General features: G+C 43.2%; 1 long non-coding RNA gene and 1 other non-coding gene across 2 annotated transcripts; one reads left to right on the forward strand and one right to left on the reverse strand.

The window, feature by feature from the left end:
* Positions 1–3,569: 3,569 nt before the first annotated feature.
* Positions 3,570–3,656, forward strand: LOC136547791 (small nucleolar RNA snoR8a). Its single transcript, XR_010781744.1, has one exon. It is a non-coding gene; the product is annotated as a small nucleolar RNA snoR8a (small nucleolar RNA).
* A 7,282-nt stretch (positions 3,657–10,938) lies between these two features.
* Positions 10,939–15,134, reverse strand: LOC136544809 (uncharacterized). Its single transcript, XR_010780837.1, has 3 exons — positions 14,358–15,134; positions 11,922–11,996; positions 10,939–11,454 (listed from the first exon to the last, which is right to left on the reverse strand). It is a non-coding gene; the product is annotated as an uncharacterized lncRNA (long non-coding RNA).
* Positions 15,135–15,682: the final 548 nt, after the last annotated feature.

Below are 15,682 nucleotides of genomic sequence, written 5' to 3' on the forward strand. Positions count from 1 at the left end.
CAATTACTCCCAAAATACTTCTAAGGTGAGCAGGTAGGGTACACTACAAAGTTTTTCCCTAGTCATCTAATAAGGAGCAGCCGCTAAGGATTCCATCTCCCAAGTGTTATGGATTCATCTCCAAAAATGGCACTAATACTCACAGCATAGTACACACCCTAGGGATGAGGCCCAAACCCAGACTGGTATGCCCCTCTTGCCCTTTTCGGTAAACTGCTACAAACTAGAAAGAGCAAGGTACTGGACTAAGACCAGAGCCATGTGGTCCTTAGGGTTGTACTGTAAGTCCTAGGTTGCCACTTAAAGATGAGTCCTTATGGAGAGAAACTAGAGCACCATAAGAAAAGGCCCAATGCTCTAGTCCCCTTGGTTTCATGTTGCTAAAAAGCATCTTTTAATACCATGTTGCCTATATCTTTAATTGTACTCTTTAATCAATATTAGTTGGAGCAAGCTGAGCATACTACCCACATGCAAAACCCATAGGTAAATCAAGGACATGATAATCAATATCAAGGTATATAGACTCCAAGCGGTTCATTAACATATGCATATGAGTTGAGATTGCATTAAAGTGAATAGGTGACAAGGAGCCTCATATTATACTTGCCTTAATTCAATGTATCGCTGCTGGTCTTGATCTTCAAAGAGTTGCTTCAGATCACCAACACAAAACTCACTATCTACTCGAGATCAAACAGCACCACACAGGCATCCATACATACATGCATAGCAATCAAATATAAGTTAATTAGAACAACACACCAAACAGTAGAAATAGAAGTTAAAAAGGTTTTAAAACTATTCTACTCGATGCTACGAACACGTAGGTGCGAGAATCACTCAAATCAGAGTTAAAACAGAGAAGTTATGAATTAAACAAGATTTCTCTTAGTAAAATAATAGATTAAATCTAACCTCAAATTTTAAAAGTTGTGAACATACTTAACAATAGTATGAACATGTAGATTACTCAATTACGATCCTAACACAACTTGAACAGATCAAATCGGAGTTAAAACGAAGATTTTATGGCCTACAGAAGGTAGTGGCAGTTTTGTAGTTTTTAAAACGGACCTATATGTAATTTTGATTATAAACACGAGGGCTATCCTAGAAAACTACCTGTGGACGGCGGCTCCTATTTCCATAAAGTACAGGTCTTAAAATTAAAGAAAAATGACTTAATTTGAATTACTTTTGAAAGAGAGTGGACTGAGGGTTTATTTTATAAAAGGTGAGGGGCTCTTTAGCAAAATGCACTGTGCGAAGGGGTAAGTTCTAATATGAGCCGTAGATCCACAGATGGACGGTCAAGACGAGTTGGAATGCTTGGCCGGCCGAAACAGTCACACCGACGCAGCGGCTGCCATGGACGGTGGCAGAAACCTCACCGGAATTAGTCGGGAACAACGTATAAGCCTCGGTTCTCCACGGGGAAGGCACGGGGAGGTCCAGCGGGCGACGGCGAACTCACCTAGACACTTCTCTTGAGCGAAGATGGCTCGGTGATGGCGTAGGGCACGACGGGGCGGACGGTGACTCCCTGTGACAGTTCAGTGGCGAAAAGTGAGCAAGAGAGGGAGGGGAAAAGAGAAAAAGGCACCAGAAGCTTCACTACCACATGGAGACACTCGGCCGCTAGCTCGGATCGATAGAGAAACGGGGGAGCGGTGGACCGTCGCTCGGCTGTGGCAGCTAGGGTTGCGGCGGGATCCCGAGCGGGCGACGGTGCTGGAAGCTCGGCGAGGCGACTGCTCTTGGGTTGGATGCGGGCGGCGTGGCACGGTGCGCTATTTATGGGGCGGACAACATGGGAAGCACGGCAACGAGCGTAGCGGAGGTGGACTTAGCGGCTATGCGGTGTCCGACTCGGAACAGAGTCCTGGTTGGGGCGGCTCGGGTGGAAGACGGACCTGACAGGGCGGGCCCACCAGTCGGCGACTAACGCGCGAGAGAGAGGTGGCTGCGTGGGCTCTGCTGACTGGGCCGGAATGCGAGATGGGCCTACGGGACGGCGCTGCTGGGCCGCACGGAGAAGAAATAGAGGACGCAGCCGTGGGATGAGGGAGCGGCCAACTGGGCCGGAAGCCGAGATAGGGGAGAGGAAGTAAAAGAAATCCCTTTTTAATTTCTTAAACCTAATTTTCAAATCCAAATTCAATCCAAATTTTGATCTTTTTGAAGTTTTGATCAAACCCAATTATCACAAAAAAATATGCAGCTGTATGTATGCACAAACATGTTGCTACCTTATGATAAATTTTAAATTAATGAAATTTTTTATTTTTCTATGTTTTCATGAGCACATAAATTCCAAATTAAATCATTTTCACTCTATTTCCAAAAATTCAAATTTTAGGATGTTACATTTGACCATCAATTTTCTAAAAATGATATAGACTCATGATATAAGATTTATGTTTTTAGGTTCACGATATGAAAAACATTTTCACATTGTATGATTCATAGGTTGTAAAACTATATTTTTTTTCAAAATGGGTGGCCAAAGATAGTAATATTTGACTTAGGACAAACCTAATGTGTTATGTAAAAGAGAACGGAGGGAGTAGTAGCCATTGAGTGTGTAGCAAAAGCTTTTGTGCATGAGTTCTCACATACTCATATGTACATTTTTTGTACTAAAAACTTTTGTACGTGAGCATACGAAAAATGCTCATGCATAAATTCCAACTATCGCCCTGTTTATTTGGGCTTGTTTGGCTTATAAGCCATGGCTGAAAGTACTATTGTCTGGTTTGGTGTGAGAGAAAAATACTATTTGTTGACTGATAAACCATGACTTATAAGCTAAATACGACCAAACGAACAAGCTGTATATAATGATACTGTTACATATACTGCCTCAATCTAGAAAGGGCGCGGCAAGGCCACGCCTGGTTTTTCTGTTTATCCGAACCACACCACCACTATCAAATGGAGCCCAACCTTCCGGAAGGCCGGTCACCCAGCTCCTTCTACTCAAGCCCATGGGCTGCGGCCCAGTGCACCCAAGCTAGGGTTTCATTCGCCACTCGGTCCCTGCCACGCCACGGTCTCTCGACCCCAATATAAAGGGACCCCGGCGCCTCCACCCCCAAGGCCCCAACATCGCCACGGGCGCGCAGCCGCCTCTTGTACCTCTGCTCCTGCATGCTTCGATCTGCCGCTGTCTTCTTCGATCTGAAAGCCTTCTCGTTTCTTCATTTAACCCGCTGTTTTGTTTCCTTTTCTCTCGTTGTTTATTACTCCTGGGTGATGCGTGGTTTTGGTGCCGTTGTTTTCGGGGAGCACTGTCCCAATGGCCGTCCGCCGTTCGCCGTCGGCGGATTCCGGTCTCCGTCTTTGCGAAGCTCCCGAGACGCAAGCCGGTGGCGCTTTAGAGCCCTCGTCCGTTCGATACGCAGTCGGATGCCGGGTTACGCTCGCCTCCAAATCTCTCCTTATTTGCTTAGCTCTCTTTCGTCAGATCTGGATTTCACTTTTTTCTTCTCAGAAATATTACTTTCAATTTTAGTTCCTGCCGGCAATCTTATTTGGTAAATGGAAACGAAAATATGATGGAGTCGTTGGGTGCAGTGATTATAAAAACATTCCTCGTCCTGATGGGAGATCCCCCGTGATCGACTCCTATACACCCATAGAATCTGAGCACCACACACCATCTCCAATCTTTTATGTCGAGTATTTTATTTTGTTTGTTTAACTGTTTGACGATATTTGTTCCGCGAGTTGTGCTCATTTTTTAATTGGATTTTTGCGCAGCTTTGGTTGTTTTTTATTTTTATTTTATATAAAACAGGTTTTGGTTGCTTTTGAATTACTCCGGAATTCTTTTTATAATTGAATTACTGGGATTGAACTGCAAGGAATGTGCCGTTGCCGCTGTCTAGTCCAGTGAACAAAGAACGAACTGATTTTTAACAATCTAAAATAAAATAAATAAAATGTGTACAAACAATTTGGAAAATAATACAAAATAAAACCTGTATCCCTAGTAAGGCCAGGATTCTAAGACCGTGTATTTGAAAGGTATGAAAACTAACTATTTCAACTTTTTTTTTTGAAAATGTATAATTGTTTATACCCATTCATAACTTTGATTAGCGAAACAAATTTGTATATTGAATAAATACCAGTGTTAGAAGGAGGAACAGATTTTATTGCATTAGTTTTTTAGGGGAATTTTATTGCATTAGTTGGTTGTAATAGCAGTTCAACTACGCACAAGCAATTTTTTTGGGCTTGGTTCACTCTAGGCCTGCGGGGAACTAAAGAAGGCCACGGAGAATTCTCCTCAGGTATCGCCTTCCCATCCCCGTTCCTGACAGGGAAGATTTTCCCTGTCCCTGTCTCAGGGAAAGCTCGTGGAGACATGCAGCCTGTTTGGTTGACTGGTTCGTGTCGTTGCTAGTTCACGAAGAAGTACTACTGACTGGTTTGTGTTTTAAAAATACTGTTCCGGCTAGAAATTTACGATCGTTTACGACAAGCCACAGCCAAACGAACAGGCCGCATGGTCTCCCCACCTCCGAACCCGAGCAGGGAATACATCCCCGACGGGTGTTTCTGGCCCGATATAAGTTTGGAAAAGAATGACTCGCATCATCAATCTAGAAGAAGAAATTTTCCACAAACGCATCTTGCATCAGCTAGAAATGTGATCGCTTAGTTTTACAAATCACAGCTCGCAAACAGAGACAAAATCTCACAAATGCGTGTCAGGATGAGAAAAAGGGGAACACGGCAAGATACACCTCTGCTCTCCACTAGCAGGATGAGAAAAAGGAGAAACGGCAACAACCATCTTTCTCTACTTGCAGAGTGACCCTCTTGCTCATCATCCATCTTGCTCCCTGCCTTGGTCAATGCTGCTGACACTTGACACCCAGGGTGAGCGTCCCATCCTTACTAATCAGGCGCTCGTTGATCCTGTCGGTCGATGAATTTTTCATGAAGCTTTGAGGGAGCTGTGTAGGTGACACCACGGTGGCACAACGAGAGAATGAAACCTGCCAGGTTTAACCGTTTAAGACTAAGCAGGTTGAAGACCTTAGTCTTCAGATATATGCACATCTGGGGCAGCCTGAGGAGGACGAGTGACTTGGCTGATAGACTGCTTTTTACAAGTTACTACTACTTAGAAGAAGGCTCATACTTGAGGACTCCACATGCACACAGATGATACTCTGCACATGCACACAGATGCTAGAATAGTCCAGCTCCCGAGTGAGACTGAATCATGGAATTCAGCGCAAATGGAGGAACACAGTTTGAGTGAGTGCTTGTGTTTCAGAATGCCAGCTGATCACAAGACTTAGGACAGCTCCAACAATTGGCTCTTAAGCTAGCTCTAAGCATATTTCTTATATTTTAATAGAAGAGAGATAAAAGCTAGCTCTTAATTAAGAGCTAAGCTCTTAATCAAGAGCTAAGCTCTTATACACATTTCAAGGTGACGTGAGAATGTCATGTGGGCCTATTCATATTAAAAGCTATGTGCTATAAGTTAGCACTATAGGAGAAGTTAGCTTAGAGCTAGTAACTAGCTCTAACCATTGCGGGTGCCCTTAGATATCAGTTTTTAGATAGAGTTTGCAGTTCTGAGGATAGTGTGATCCTACCTTCCATTGCTCTGATAGGCTTGTTGTGATCAACTGCCAGATGTCAGGAACAGAGTACGAAGCCATGGCTCAGTAAGAACTGGGACACTCTGGAGTCTGGACTCTCCATTGCCTCTGGCTGTCTGTTCTTTAGGGGAGTAACAACATTAGCATCGAGCGTTGAGGTCAATTTCTTGGGATCAATAAAAAGCAAAGTTGGGAACATACCTCTATTATTTCGCTAAGATTCTCTGCTAGCATATGGCTTCAGGATCATCTAATCTAATAAACTGAAAGTTAGTTTTGAACAATATGCATTTCAAGGCATCCTTCGTGCTTTTGCTACGGAGATCAGTGCCAAATTACTCTGTCATTTCCACCTACCTATTATATCCCTCCGTTACAGAAATTTTTGTTGAGCTGATGGGTCATGGGAGGTTACTCGAGAGGATCGTCAGGCGAGCAAAACAACTAGAACTAGGTACCCCACCAAACATAGAATTTGTCACACTGACCAAACATCTTCATTTCCATGTGTGGTATAACTCACAAAAATGCTATACGGAGTGATTAGTCAGATGGCCTGAAAGCTGATGCACATGTAGACGATAAGGACAGTACAAGTAATATAAACTAGTAAACAGGGTTGCAAATCTGTCAAAAAAATGTTGCTCTGATCAGACCATGTTAAGGAAGAACATAGTGCAAACGTTCTTTGATATATGTAGATTTAAAAAAAAACACAAAATGTCTGCATGATGAAAGAACCCAAGTTTAGAATTGCATGGTTCCATATCATTTCTACTTTATTATTATTAATATAAATACGGCAAAGTCCTTGCTGGTTCTTTTAAAAAAGGTCATATTATCTCAATATAATATAAGGCAGGACTTCTTTGCCCTGGAACTAAAATTCTAAAGCAAATAGAGGTCTTGTGCCTATGGTGGGGCGCCTTTGGTGTCTCAGCATAGCAGGTCCCAAGCCCTGGTAAAGGAGGAGGGTTATGTTAGGCGTGGCGAGCCAATGTAAAAACTTAGCCACTTTGATGGAGATGAAACCCGAAAGAAAATCGTTGGGGCGTAACCCTCTTAGCGACGCGCCATATTGGAACCCGAGTATGGTGTTAAATGGGCAAGGGCCGGGTCGTCACCCCCGTGACGCGCCGTGTCGTGATCTGGGCATGGTGTCAAGTGACCAAGGATTGGGTCGTCGCTTCCTTAGTGGCGCGCTACATCGGCGCCCGGATGTAGTGAAAATGAGCAAGGGTCTTCGCATCTGAGTCGACGGGTGCGAAGGGTAAGGAAGCTAGTCGAACCAACTAGGATCCGTTTAGGTAGTTGGAATGTAGGGTCACTTACAGGTAAGTTAAGAGAATTAGTTGATACCGCGACTAGGAGACGTGTAAATATATTATGCGTTTAAGAGACTAAATGGAAGGGTCAGAAGGCGAAGGAGGTGGACAATACATGTTTCAAGCTTTGGTACACAGGGACAGTCGCGAATAGAAATGGAGTAGGAGTTTTGATTGATAAGAGCCTCAAGAATGGTGTGGTGGGAGTGAGAAGGCAAGGAGATAGGATTATCTTAGTCAAGCTTGTCGTTAGTGATATGGTCTTGAACGTAATTAGTGCATATGCCCCCAAGTAGGCCTCGACGAGAGTGCTAAGAGACAGTTCTAGGAAGACTTAGATGGCCTGGTTAGAGCTATACCTAGTAGTGAGAAGCTTTTTATAGGAGGAGATCTTAATGGGCATGTAGGTACTACAAGCGCAGGTTTCGAGGCAGTTCATGGAGGTTTTGGGTATGGTAGTAGGAATCACGAGGGGGGGGGAAGTTCTGGACTTCGCGGTAGCTTTTGACCTAATGATAGCCAACACTTTCTTTAGAAAGAGCGAATCTCATCTAGTGACCTTCAGTAGCGGACAACACTGTAGCCAGATTGACTTTGTCCTCGCAAGAAGAAAGGACAAACGAGCATGCTTGGATTACAAGGTGATACCAGGAGAGTGTGTTGTTTCTCAACATAAGCTTTTGGTGGCAGATTTTCGTTTTCAGGTGCGTGCCCGTAGAGATAAACAAGCTAAGATTGAAAGAACAAAGTGGTAGAAACTGAAAGGGAAGACGTCAGAGGTATTTAGGGAAAGGGTTATCAAAGAGGGCTCTTAGAAGGAAGAAGACGACATAAACAACAAGTGGGACAAGATGGCAACCAACATTTGGAAGGTAGCCTCAGAGGTGTGTGGAGTAACCAAAGGAAGGGGACGCGAGGCTAAAGATACTTGGTGGTGGAACGAGGAAGTCCAAAGGGCTATTAAGGAGAAGAAAGAATGCTGTAGACGCTTGTACCATGACAGGAGTGTGGGCAACATAGAGAAGTACAAGGTAGCAAAGAAGACTACAAAGCGAGCTGTAAGTGTGGCAAAGGGTAGAGCGTACGAGGATCTTTACCAACATTTGAGTACGAAGGAAGGAGAGAAGGACATTTATAGGATGGCTAGGGTTCGTGAGAGAAAGACACGGGACTTCAACCAAGTTAAGTGCATTAAGGATGAAAGGGAGCATCTCTTGGTGAAGGAGGATGAGATCCGACATCGATAGCAAGAGTATTTTGACAAATTGTTCAATGGTGAGAATATGGACACAACCTTTCAGTTGGATGACTCTTTTGATGACACCAATAGGCGCTTTGTGCGGAGAATCCAAGAATCTGAGGTCAGAGAGGCGTTGAAAAGGATGAAAGGAGGTAAGGCGATGGGACCAGATAGTATCCCAATCGAGGTGTGGAGATGCCTCGGGGACATAGCTATAGTATGGCTAACCAAGCTGTTCAACCATATTTTTCGATCGAACAAGATGATGAGTGGAGGAGAAGTATATTGGTACCGATCTACAAGAATAAAGGGGATATTCAAAGTTGTATGAATTACCGGGGAATTAAGTTGATGAGCCATACTATGAAGCTATGGGAGAGAGTTATCGAGCATCGCTTGAGAGCAATAACGCGGGTCTCTATGAACCAATTTGGTTTCATGCCCGGAAGGTCAACCATGGAAGCCATTTTCTTAGTAAGACAAGTTATGGAGCGGTATAGGGAGAAGAAGGACCTACACATGGTTTTTATTGACTTGGAGAAGGCTTATGATAAAATACCAAAGAATGTTATGTGGTAGGCTTTGGACAAACATAAAGTCCCAACGAAGTACGTCGGGCTCATTAAGGACATGTACAACAATGTTGTGACTAGAGTTCGAACAAGTGATGGAGACATGGGACTTCTCGATTAGGATAGGACTACATCAAGGGTCAGCTTTGAGCCCTTATTTGTTTGCTTTAGTGATGGATGAGGTCACAAGGGACATACAAGGGGACATCCCTTGGTGTATGCTTTTCGCGGATGATGTAGTGCTAGTTGATGAAAGCCGGACAGGAGTGAACCAGAAACTGGAGTTATGGCGGGAGACTTTAGAGTCCAAAGGTTTTAGACTCAGTAGAACTAAAACTGAGTATATGAGATGTGACTTCAGCACTACTACTTGGGAGGAGGAAGATGTTAGTTTGGAAGGTCAAGTAGTGCCTAGGAATAATACCTTTCGATATTTAGGATCAATGCTACAGAGGGAAAGGGATATTGATGAAGATGTTAGCCATAGAATCAAAGCAGGGTGGATGAAGTGGCGGCAAGCGTCTGGTGTCCTATGTGACAAAAGGGTACCACAGAAGCTAAAAGGCAAGTTTTATAGGACGACGATTAGACCTGCTATGTTGTATGGTGCAGAATGTTGGCCTACAAAAAGACGACATGTTCAACAACTAAGTGTCGCGGAAATGCGTATGTTGCGTTGGATTTGCGGTCATACAAGAAGGGATCGAGTTCGGAATGATGATATACGTGAGAGATTAGGGGTAGCGCCAATTGAAGAAAAGCTTGTCCAACACCGGTTAAGATGGTTTGGACATGTGCAACGGAGACCTCCAGATGCACCGGTGTGTAGCGGAATCCTAAGTCAGGATAGTAACGTGAAGAGAGGCAGAGGAAGACCGAAGTTGACTTGGGCAGAGGCAATAAAAGGAGACTTGAAAGGATGGAATATACCCAAAGACTTAGCCTTAGATAGGAGTGCTTGGAAGACAGCTATTCACGTGCCTGAACCTTGATTGTTTCTGATGGGTTTCAACTCTAGCCTACCCCAATTTGTTTGGGACTTAAAGGCTTTGTTGTTGTTGTTGTAAATGGAGGTCTTGTGCGCCGGAATATTCGAATTTGCCACTAAAGCCCAAATCTTCATCTCTATGGAGAAGAACGGTCCAATACTGTACAACCAGCTTACCATGAAGGAAACAATTCCAAGCCCATGTAAACTCAGACGACACTCATCTGTGATGTAAACCAGGCATGATACATTTCATAGTTTTCAATTTAAAACATCTCTCAAAAAAAGTCTTACCTTAGTCACAGGAATAATTTTGATGCCAGATAATCCATCTAGTGAGCTATATCAATCAGTGCCGGTCCTACGATTTTGAGGGCCCTCTGGCGAACTCGTCGCGACGGCCCCTTTAGATCATATATGAAATCTTATATTATATAGACACTAATTTTACTTATAAAGGAAAAACAAATCCAATAATATATTTTTAGTTTAACATGACTAAATCAGAAAAAAAACATGACTATATGAGTACAAAGTACTAGAAGTCTGGAATACAATACAAATATTTAATTTGGATTAAAAATGAACAAGAAAAAATTACCTACGGCCTAGACATGATCTGAAACAACTGATCGCAATTCGCAAGAAGGCAAGAACCAAGATGTCGTCGTCATGGATCCCTGCCTAGTCCTGGTCACCGCCGTCGTGCACCGTTCTCGGACTTGGCGGTGCAGCTCATTGCCTCGTCCGACTCCGCATGTGTGCGTCAGGACTCAGGCGCCGGCGCGTTAGCGCGTCGTGAACTCGCGAGTCGCAATCTATGATCGGCACTACGGCGCGGCTCCTCGCCTCCTCTCTGCCCGAGGCGGGCCATGTGAAAACTGGGAAACAAAGCCAGAAAGGCCGCCAATCTTCTTGGGCCGGCTGGCTAGTTCTTTCTCTTTTCTCATTAGTTTGCTAATGCCTAATAGACTATAGGGTATGGGGGTTTATATAACTAGACTTGGGCCCCTCCACCACATGGGCCCTCGGCCGTCGCACCTCATGCCCTCCCCCTAGGGCCGGCACTGATATCAATCATCTGGACTCACAATTTATCATACAAATTCCACTGTCCGTCTGACAAATATATGCTTCAACTCCCAGAGCAACTAAATAATATAGATGGCACGACAGGTGCTTAAAAGTCATCATTGAACGAAGGAAAGTAAAGAAGATATTCATGAGAACATGTAAACCACTTGTCGACGCCAACCAACACAACACTGAATGTAAATGTTAAATATTCAGGAAAGGACAATGACAGAGACTCCACACAATCCAATTCCATGTAGCTGAACCTGAATGGAGCATTAACTAAACAACAACTAAACACTGAAATAAGCCTGGAATATTCGACTGAAACACATTCTTGCTAAGCCTCTCCTGGTTCATTTTCATTCTGCAATTCTTGCTCTGAAATCAGGGCTTTGATTCGGATGAAGTTTGGCTCCACCCAAGACTCAGACAATACAAAACACACATCCCAAGATGATCAAAGTGAACTGCAAAATAAAGGATTATGATAGCAGAAGCTCTACAAGAGGCCACCACCAACAGACTTGTGGTGGATAATCCATTTCACAAGGTCTTGCTCTTGAGAGGCACATCAGACATTAGGGAGCCCCGCCAGTGATGACTGATGACAGCCTACCACGATCTGAAAAAATACCATGCACAAAAATCAAAACCAACATTCCAGTAGCATTTACAGTTTGGTTTACTAAATACTAGTCATACTGCCAAGGGTTTAGGGGCGTTCAAAATCAGATGACTGGGTACACAGCTCGCACCAGGCAACATTGCCTGAAAACCAAGCAAACAGCCCCTACAGAACTGATCTCTATATGGTTGCAAGCATATTTATATTTCATTTTTGTTTTACTAATGCAGTCAACAGAAAAGTAACATCTCAGAAATCCAAAAATTAAGGTCAGTTTCTGATGCCATGTATTCAGTTTGCACTAGCACACAAATATGGCCTGTGGACATCCCTTTGTCTGAAGAAACAACTATTAAATACAGTATGACTTTGTTTGGAAACCAGAATCAACAAATTAAGGAAACATATGGACACAGTAAAAAAAAAGCCAGGCAGTATGACTTTGAATTGTCATGGATTCATACATTTCGAAGGGTCTTGCTCTTGAGTCGCACGTCAGACATCAGTGAGCCTTGCCAGTGATGACAAGGTACCACGATCTGAAACAATACCATGCATAAAAATCAAAATCAACATTCCAGCTCAGCACTTACAGTTTGGTATGCTATATATAAATACTACCACCAAAGGTTAACAAAACTTAGCTCTAGATGTGACCTTGAGATATACCAGAAAATAGGTATTTGAAAACAAATATGTGAGGAATTAAGTCTTCGAGTAAAGATATACCAGAAAACAATAGCAAAAGAAAATCTGGTAAAAAAAATATCTGAAACAGGGCAACAACATAATACAAGGTCAACAAGTTTGCACGCATCTTTGGTATTTTTATCAAATGCAATCCATGACAAGTCAAACCTCAGAATTTAGATCTGTTTTCTTTGGAATTCAATCAATCAATTACGAAACAACAGAGCTCTTTTATTTTAACAGAAAGAAATGCAAAAATGATTAGAAAGTAAAATTATTCAATCTTTTTTTGTATTTTAATAAATATTTTTTTAACTAATAACTAGATACTGAAATTCTTTGATTCACTTTTTGAATTTAAGTAACTAAACCCATTCTTAATTTTGGAATATTTTAATGAGATAAATTGGAAAAATCCAGAATTCCAGTATTTTTTCTTTTTCTTATTTTGTTTAAGGTTGATTTCTGGTTCCATGCATTCAGTTTGCACCGGTATGCACAAAAGGTCTGTGGTAATATCTATATGTGAAGATAGAAGCTATTAATTACAGCGTGACTTGGTTCACAAACCAGAACCAACAAACTAAGCAAACATATAGACACAGTAAATAGAGTGCAGGGCAATAGATAAGTACGAGGTTGTTTCAATTTTTAGCAAAAACCTAGAAGCCACATCATACGTCATCAACTACACAAACTTATCTTTTTTGTGGCAGTAGCTTTTTCCCCCCAGTGTGGCCAGTCATGAGAGGCCACGAGTAGTGTTTTCCCATTTTCTAATTTCTTTCCCTTTCCATCCTCTACCCTTTGTCTTAGCTTTCCTTGTGTGGATATTTTTATTCCTTTTCTAATACTATAATGTGCAGTTCTGCGCATTTGAGGAAAAAAAATATTTGACCAATAGCAGACGTAATGATGCAATTGTTCCAGATTCCCATGGAACTGAATCCAGACAATAGCAGTAGAAGAATAACCAGACTTGAGTCCACAACTCACGAATGACCAGTGCCCACTAGTGCCCTTTTTTAAATGAAAACGTAACCGTGACACCATTTTCCAGCTGTTAGATGACATTCTCCAATCTTTTAAATAATCAACATTTTCAGATGAATTCAAATTATAACTCGGATCTTGTATCTCTTATTGTTTATTTTATGACAACATAACCTTGACATCATTTTCCATGTTTTCAGTGAAGTTGTAAAACATTCAGAGTTCCATTTGTAGATGATGCTCTTCAATCTACTTACAAATGATAAACGTTTTCTGGTAAAATCAAATTATGACTCAGATTTTTGTAACGGTTTGACCAAATAATCTAACACAGCGGCATTGCTACTTGATAGCCCTCCTGAACACGAGACCAACAGTGTATGTGAACCTCGTAGTAAAATTTCATGAAAAAGGAAATGGGATAGGCAGATGGACTACACATAATTCTAGTTTTAAGTAGCTTGAGCCTTAACCAAACAGTAACTGAAATATGCCTGACATGCTACACCGAAATACAGATTTTCCACAATATGATCCGGATGAATCTGGCCAAACAAAAACAACTAATCATAAACTGCACCATTTATATGTAGACTCAACAGAAAACAAATGACTTGGTAGTAGAAACTCTATGAAACCAACCAACCAATTCCAGCAGATTAGTCTTTGCTATCGATAATAAATAATGTGCCATGATCTGATAAGTTTCTATGCACAGAACTCATAACCAACTCCAACACTGCATTCGATTTTGGTGAGACACATGCTAGAACCGACACCAAAGTCCAAAGGTTACAAGAATGAGCCAATTGAGATGTGAGCTTCAGCTATGTCAGAAAACAACATAATTTTTAATTTTACAAGAAAGTCTGAAAAACATAAAAATATTCTTTTACAAGAAAGTCTGAAGTAAGGTCAAATGATAATTACCAGATCAACAAGGCAGTATGCATATTTAGCAATCTGACCAATGCATCGCCATGGTGCTTAACACGTCAAATCCCATAACAAAAATTATGTTCTGTTTTCCATTGTCATATATGAAGTTTCTCTAGCATACATAATTGCCTTTGACAAGGCCTATATGTGAGTACAAACTGAGAAATAGTGTGTACATTATGATTAATTGCCCACAAATGAGAACCAACCGAGCTAACTAAGGAAACACATAGAAGCTATAAAAGGTAGGACAGCTGAATCAGGTGTTAGTACCATACCAGGGGTGTAGAAGCTCATGTAGGGTAAGACCGAAAAGTATTCCCCAAACCCAGTTGCAGGTTCGTCAACCTTCTTCACCATCCATCTGTTCTTTGGTGCCTGGTACCGGTACCGCACAGCCACAGCACACCGCTCGACGGCCGAGCCTGCACGGCTCGACGACGTGCCCACGCTCACGCGACCCAACCTGTGCCCCCGAGTGTAGTTGCCATGCCTCCTGCCCCAATCTGGCGGCACACCTGCTCCTCTTACGGTACCGGTAGGGACCTTCGCAGCCGATACGGTCGGTCCTGATAGCACAACTGTCGCCCGCGACGGGTCCCAGACGAAGAGATACCCGCGGTCGCCCTCCCCAATATCCCAAGACGGAGCCGGACCGTCGACCATGCGGATGAGGACGCGGCCGTGGCGGCAGTTGTGAAGGTGCGTGAAGCTACGGTCGGTGCCCGCGGGCTACAGGAAGGCGGGCACTGATGTGGTGGAGACGAGGCGGGGGAAGGGCTCTCCGATGGCCATCCGGCGGCGGCGGATGGGGAGGAGGCCGAGGAGGGGAGGGGCTTCGTGGAAGGCGCGGTAGCGGCGGAGGAAGCCCGGGTCGCAGAGGCTGCGGAGCCACGGCTTGCATACGAGGGCGGCGCGGAAGAGGTATCTTGGCCGTGACGTCTTCGATCAGGTCCGTCAGCGGCGGTGGCGCCATGGTGTGGGCGCGCGGCGGATGCGAGGGTTCTCGGATTAGGGAATAGCTGTCGCCCAGCCAGGAGCAGCAGAGGAGTGAGTGGCCGCACTTGCCTGTGCTACACTCGGTTAGGTTCGAACATGATTTTTTTTAAATAATATTTTTAATGAATAATTGCAAATCTAGTAGCTGTTATACAAAAATTGCAGATATATTTTTCAAAAAAATACTGCTGACAGCCGTTTGGTGACTTATCAGCCTCTGGATGGCCGACAGGTCCCATGTCTGCACATTAGCAGCCTATACTGGCTTGTATTTCGTGACAGCCGACCTGTCGGGTCTTAGGTGGCCGATAGGTCCCATGTCAGCACATTAGCAGCTGATAATGGCCTGTTGGTCGTGCGGCGTACCTGTCGGCTTCTGGGTGACCGACAGGCTCTACAATCTGAAATGTTTTCCAAGTTTCATGACTGGACTTCGGTGGCTACATGTTGTTATAAGCAGGTACCACCGATCATCCTTGTTGATGCGAACACTACTTTTACCATATCCTACAACATTAGTTAATAATCAATCACTTTACATACCAGTTTACAGCCTCAATGACCAAAGGAAAAACAAAGTGAGGAAGGTTCTCCATCATTGTGT

This window comes from Miscanthus floridulus, chromosome 3 (assembly GCF_019320115.1).
Source record: "Miscanthus floridulus cultivar M001 chromosome 3, ASM1932011v1, whole genome shotgun sequence".
Classification (NCBI taxonomy): Eukaryota; Viridiplantae; Streptophyta; class Magnoliopsida; order Poales; family Poaceae; genus Miscanthus; species Miscanthus floridulus.